The sequence below is a fragment of the Acyrthosiphon pisum genome, unplaced genomic scaffold (assembly GCF_005508785.2).
Source record: "Acyrthosiphon pisum isolate AL4f unplaced genomic scaffold, pea_aphid_22Mar2018_4r6ur Scaffold_21088;HRSCAF=23004, whole genome shotgun sequence".
NCBI classification, from domain to species: domain Eukaryota; kingdom Metazoa; phylum Arthropoda; class Insecta; order Hemiptera; family Aphididae; genus Acyrthosiphon; species Acyrthosiphon pisum.
Genome location: NW_021770516.1, coordinates 37,097 through 44,173, shown reverse-complemented (window position 1 = coordinate 44,173; position 7,077 = coordinate 37,097). Strand labels below are relative to the sequence as shown.

The 7,077-nt window shown below is 27.0% G+C and overlaps 1 long non-coding RNA gene across 1 annotated transcript; it reads right to left on the bottom strand.

Annotated features, from left to right (window-relative positions):
* Positions 1-6,059: 6,059 nt before the first annotated feature.
* Positions 6,060-6,798, bottom strand: LOC115034788. The gene is made up of 3 exons (XR_003840080.1): positions 6,608-6,798; positions 6,254-6,447; positions 6,060-6,182 (listed from the first exon to the last, which is right to left on the bottom strand). It is a non-coding gene; the product is annotated as an uncharacterized LOC115034788 (long non-coding RNA).
* Positions 6,799-7,077: the final 279 nt, after the last annotated feature.

Genomic DNA, 7,077 nt, shown 5'->3' with positions numbered 1-7,077 from the left:
TAAGCCTAATTAAAATACGCACATATTTAATTTAATTTATTATAATTATTAATAAATAAAAGGTACCTTTTTTTGTTAATATAACGACTTAAAAAGTCTTTTTTCTATTCTTAATCCCTAATGTTTGAATATAGTCTAGATTTATTTATATTATTTTGTTTTAAGGGGCCTGATCGCGATTTTTCAAATTTTCCGCAATTCTATAAAATTTGAAAATTTGAAAATTAAATATTATATTTTAGTTGCCACCTCAATTATAAGACTTTTCCACTAATGTACTACCCAATACCTATTTAGGGGGGGGGGGGGGTTGATAGGGTGTATTATATCGGGCAAAACACACTTTACAGGAAAAACTCTCACACCTCGTAGATTGGTCCGATTTCCGTAATTTTTTTTTTGTTAGATAGAAGAATATTTTTTACAGGGCGCATTGGACTTTGATTTTTTATTACGTTGCTAAAAATAAATAATAATACAAAAACTAAAAAAGTTGTAAAAATAGATTAAATTCAAACTTGTAATATAACATTTCGAAAAATAATTTTTAAAATCCAAGTCCAATGAGCCCTGCAATAAGTCTCCTCTATTTAACAAAAAAAAAAAATTTACGAAAATCAGACCAATCTACGGGGCGTGAGAAGAGTTTTTTCCTGTAAGGCATGTTTTTGAGAAAAAAAAACAGGTCGCGACCAGGTCCCTTTAAGGAAAATGGTAGGTTTTGTTATGGGAGGAAAATGGCTAAAGATAAATGTAATGATGTCGGTAATAATATGTTGTAAACATAAGCGTAACTATAGTTTTTCCCCTATAGGGAGAGTGGCTGGTGGGCATTAAATAATTTAATTTTTATTTAAAGTTAAAATATATTTAATATTGCCTGCGATAAATATGCTAAATAGTAAATATTATTAGCTGTATGCCTGTACTTGTTTTAAAGAAACTATTTATGTCGGTACCTTGGTAAGATTATAGCATATAAATTAGTAGTATACCTATATACACTGAAGACTTAACTATAATATACACTATACAGACAGTGAATTGCGGAATGAAAATCCCCGACGAACAATCCCGGGAAACAAATATATTACTCACAACCACATGACATTGATTGATCAAATATTTTTAAAAAGCTAATCGGTGTAATTGCCACATTATTAATATTTAGTTACGAATATATACTTATCATTAAAAAAAACTAATATGTAATAAATAATTTACAAATATTAACAATAATTTTATTTGGTTTTATATCACGATTTGAAACAACATAGAATTATGTTAATGCTACTTTTAAAAGAATAGGTACCTACATTCATTAACTATTGTTTGATAACAATTATTTGTGTTATTTCACGTATCGATCATTTAAAATATTTTTATTTTTTATTTTATAAACTATTAAATTATTATATATCTATCCTAATAATAATCATAATAACAATTATGAATATATTCATTACCGTCAAAATATTATAAGGAAACGTAATATTTTATTTCGGGGATTTAATTTTTACAGAATTATAGATACATAATATATATAACAAAATATTATTTTTAATGTTTGAAAATTATAATATCAATAAAAAAGTAAATAAAAATAGTTAAATATTGTATTCAATTATATCCGTAAATATTAACTCACAAATACAATTTAAGTCAATTCGAATTTCCTTACTCATATTATTTTTACGATTTTTACTTAGCTTTTTATTGGTGTTCCATACAAAATGTATATTATAATCGAGTTTACATCATAGTAATATTTTTTGAAATAGTACAGTATTAAAATAATAAAATGAATACAATTAATATATAACTTAATTTCTTTAAACGCAAGGAGGTATTCCCCGAAGTATTCTAAAACACATATTTAACTTATTATAAGTGTTTCAGGATTCACGTCATAGTTACGTTTTGTGAAAAGTTTCAGTATCAAAATAATAAAATAAATTTAATATTCCTAACAGGAAAAACAATTTCCTAATACGGGCCTGTTCGAATAATAGATACGTAAATCATTTCAATTTCTAAATAAAATTGGTAAATACTTGTGTTTTTAATAATTTCTATAACTTAATTTGCTTGAAACATACTACAAAAATTAAAATATTTATAATATTCATACATATTATTATTATTATTATATTATTTATATATTTATATATTAAAAAGTATTTTAAAATCTGAATTCGTTTTTTTTAATTTTCGTTCCAAATTATTGAACAAGTTATTAAGTAGAAATATGTGTGTTTACACATGTACAACATAACAAAAAACTGTTTTTCGCGGGATAGAACCACTCCCTCGGTATTTATTGTAGAATTACCAAAATTCCGCTTTATCTGTGTCGTACTCATAGATAATATAAGAATATATTAATATATAAGAATATATTATCTATAGTCGTACTGTAGTAGTGTTTTTTATTATTTGGATAGCATAAATAAAATTAAAGTTATCAGTTTGAGAACATTAGGATTTTTTTCGTTTGTTTCATTTAATTATTAAAAAAATCATTGGTAAATGTTATAAAAAAAATAAAAACGCTACAACACAGATAAAGTTGTTCCCTATGCGCTGTGGAATTTTGGTAATTCTACTATAAATACCAAGGGAGTGGTTCTATAATCACAGTTTTTTGCTATGTTGTACATATTTTGTTAGACGGAGACAACGCATACGGGTATCAGGTCCTCTTAATAAATTTAATATTTACTGACAATTTAGATCATGATAGAACCTATACTCAGATTAATACTTCTGAATTCTTATAATTTAAATCATTAAATACAATTAATTGAAATAAAAAATAATAGGTACATACTTAAAAATGTATTAGGGATACCATTAAAGTTTGATTTTCTAATTTGTAGTTGTGCTTTATAATGTAATAAAAATAATCATAAATTATTATTCAACAAAATATTAAAAGGATATCCGTCACATAAACAATTATTCAATGTTATTTAAATTATATAATATAATATTATACACGCAAAATCAGTTTTATTTTGTTATTAGTAATCACATACTACAATAAAAATAGAGAATAATATTTTTGAGGTTATGACACATCGATTAGTCTAAATATTTTTTTAAAATAATTTAAACAGTTTTAGTTTTATATTTTCAGTAAATATTGTCGATAAAAAACCATAAAAATGTGGTACAAGATTCCTCATAAGTTAATCATGTCCCAATTCAAAAACATCAAAAACAATTGCAATTTGCAATATTTTTTTAAAGTGTTCAAGTCAAAATTTTGAAAAATTTCGTCAAAATCGCGAACATTTTCAAATTATTTTGTAGTTAGAGAATCATACAAATTGCTGTGATTTATTCCATTAAAACTATTAAGTATATTCTATACAGATGTCTACCGTTGTAAATAATTATTATTATGGCCAACAATCACCTACAGTGGCCCAACAACCACATCCAGTGGCCCAACAACCACATCCAGTGGCCCAACAACCACATCCAGTGGCCCAACAATCACCTCCAGTGGCCCAAAACTCACCTACAGTGGCCCAACGTCCGAAAAGTTACAACAAGAAACCAAGTATGCATAAACAGAATTTTATGTTATAAATGAGATTATTGATTTCAAATACCTAAATGATTTAAATGTTTTTTTTAGAATGCAAAATATGTAAACGTCATCATTTTGGACGTTGCACAAAAAGTTAGTACAAATGACAACATTTTAATTTTAGTTTCCAATTTTTAATAAATTCGAAGAATAATACAAATTGTATTCTATGGTATTTATAATAGGATGTCAAATATGCAACCAAATTCATATTAGTGGATGTCAATACACCCACTCAGTACCACAAAAAGTAATTATTGAATTGTAAATTACAGTACAAATATTAAATAATAATACTATAAAATGACATTGTCTCAATTAATTACTGCCGTTACTATTTAAAATTAATACATAGGTATCATTCGTGCTCAACTTCATCCTTGTTTTCAATAACAATATTTAAATAAATTACATGATTAGCCAGTTAAAATATGCTAGTTTATTGTTACAAATATATTAACCAAGGCAAATCCTCAGAATACTTTGAAACTTAACCTAACATTATTTATGTAAGATTCTTATTTAATATTATAAGTATTAAGTGTATTGTACCTACCATTAATGATGCATATACGGTAATGGGTTTTCTATTGTATACATAATAATAACATTTAAATTTTAGAAACTAGTCAAATCCCGTAATATGGGTGATCTACGGGAGAAAATTGAAAAAATAAGAGAAAAAGTAAGTTTTTAGTACTTGAATATGTCTATAATATGTATTATTTGAATAAAAACTACACACACCAACGGCAAAAAAAAGTAGTATTGCAACTTATAGTACTATTCATGATACATACATGGCAATGTTATTTCTATAATATAAATAATTAAAACTTTTAAATTTTAGAAACTAATCAAAGCCCCCGTCATAATAGATCTGCGGGAAAAATTAAATGGCAAAAAAGAGGAAGTAAGTTTTTAGTACTTTAATATTATGTCTAAATGTATTATTTAAATAACAATTACACACACCTACGGCAAAAAAAAATTAGTATTGCAATGTATAGTACCATTCATGATACATACATAGCAATGTTATTTCAATAATATAAATAATTAAAACTTATAAATTTTAGAAACTAATCAAAGCTCCCGTGGTTGGGAAAAATCCGCCCAAAAAAACAGAGGAAGTAAGTTTTTAGCACTTAAATATTATTTCTACCTATATGTATTATTTGAATAACAATTACACACAATTACAGCAAAAAAAAAAGTAGTATTGCAATGTACATTGTATATTGTATTCATGATACATACATGGTAATGTTGTTTCTATAGTGTAAGTAATTTAGTAATTAAAGCTTTTAAATTTTAGGAACTGATCGAATCCCCCAAGGATCCGCCCAAAAAAACGGAGGAAGTAAGTTTTTAGTGCTCCAATATTATGTCTATATGTATTATTTGAATAACAATTACACACACTTATAGCAAAAAAAAAGTAGTATTGTAATGTATATTGTATATAGTATTCATGGTACATGCATGGTAATGTTGTTTCTATAGTGTAAGTATTTAGTAATTAGAACTTTTAAATTTTAGAAACTGATCGAAGTCCCCAAGAAGGATTCGCCCAAAAAAACGGAGGAAGTAAGTTTTTAGTACTTCAATATTATGTCTATATGTATTATTTGGATAACAAGTAGGGTTAGTAACTAGGGAAAAATAAAAAGTTGGCTGCAACAAGTTCTGATAATACTTGACCCCTCCTTAATGTTAAATAACCATAATTTTAGGTACACCAATTTTGAAATTAATTTATTATAATATGGTCACTAATCACAAATAAAGTAAACATGGTATTAATAATATTTTTAATTTTAACAGGTGAAAGTAGAACCAAATTAATGTTGACACTTGTAATCAATTTTAATAAACTATTTTTATTGGGAAAGAAATCCATGATTATTAATAGGTATAATTATTTGTTTGACGTGTGTTAACACTGGAATTCTATCATCATCATATTATTATATTAACTAATTGAATACAATTTATTAGGCTTCTATCATAATTAATCTACCTATACATAAAAAACTACTAATATGTATATATTTATTATTTAACGTAACTACCTATAGAATTAATAATATTAAATAATGTTATAGGAAAGAATACAGCGGAAGAATGGAGAGTCAGTGGACGTACGAGGCCATTTTATGTCAAATTCCTATCCCCGCCCTAAGGATAGGAAACGAATTAATAGCATTTAATTAAAAAAAATAAATTAAAACCCTACATATTAAAATAATAAGAGTTATTCATTTTAGTTTTAATATCCTACAAATTATTTATTTCAGATACTTCATTATTAAAAAAGAGTAACATGGTACTAGATCATCATAGATATTTTTATATTGACAATTTGCACTTCTATGGTGATAAAGTTAGGTTGGTCAGAAAAAAAATTGTAGTACTTACCTATTATACGTAGCTGGTCTTGTGGTACATAGACTTGTTTCTCTTACAATTACATTGAAATATCTAGACACAGCAGATTCCCAAATTACATATTTTCAATTCACTGGTATCCAAGTTTGTTTTGTTCGATGGCACGACTACACCTAAATGTAATGTAATTCTTCTAAATCAGAAAAGTTTCCAATTAACACTAAAAATAAAATAAAATAAATATATGTATTACACAATACATACCTTTAAGAAACGAGAACAATCTCGATTCATTGCTGTTTTGAATGATAGAATGTCGTTGATAATTTAAACAAATCGCTTGGTTATTAGAGCGAACCATAATCAAAAACCTTATTAAACTTACAAACCTGCCACGACGCGTAATTATTGGTTAAAAACAATATCTTGAGAAGAAATAATGAGAAAAAAATAGGTACCTATAATAGGCTATAGGTAATAACCACGAACTAAGATAATAATATATTAAGATATTCATATCTTATATTATTATATGTCCGTAGCACGGCCTTAGAAGATCTTCTAAGGCCGTGGTCCGTAGTAATAACTATAAGATAAATAATTAACTATATTATATACCACTGCTGTAAAACGTTTCCGTAACTCTGGTACACAAATGTATAAAACGCCAAAACGGAGGTCCGTGGTATAATCTCAGGTTGGCGCGCGGATTCGTTACCATGTTTTTCAACTGGTCGTACTTCAGATCACAGGTAAACTCAGGTAAACCACCATAGCAACTGCTGCTTGCTACCATAGAACAATATAGAAGCGAAACTCGATCAGCTGATGGGTGAAGTGTTTACCTATGATCTGAAGTCCGAACAATGAAACTGTTTCCGTAACACTGACATGATGTTATACCCGTATTGAAAAACCGTTTCCGCCTAATTGGCAGGGTATTCTGCGCGGGGTCGGGTTGTTTCCACTGTTTACTTTTATCATAGATTACGTATGCCACGCCGTGTTCAAGGTTACAATCGCCTGATTCGGCCAATTCACGGAGTTTCATACCCCTGTTGCTACGGACTTTACAGAATATATACATA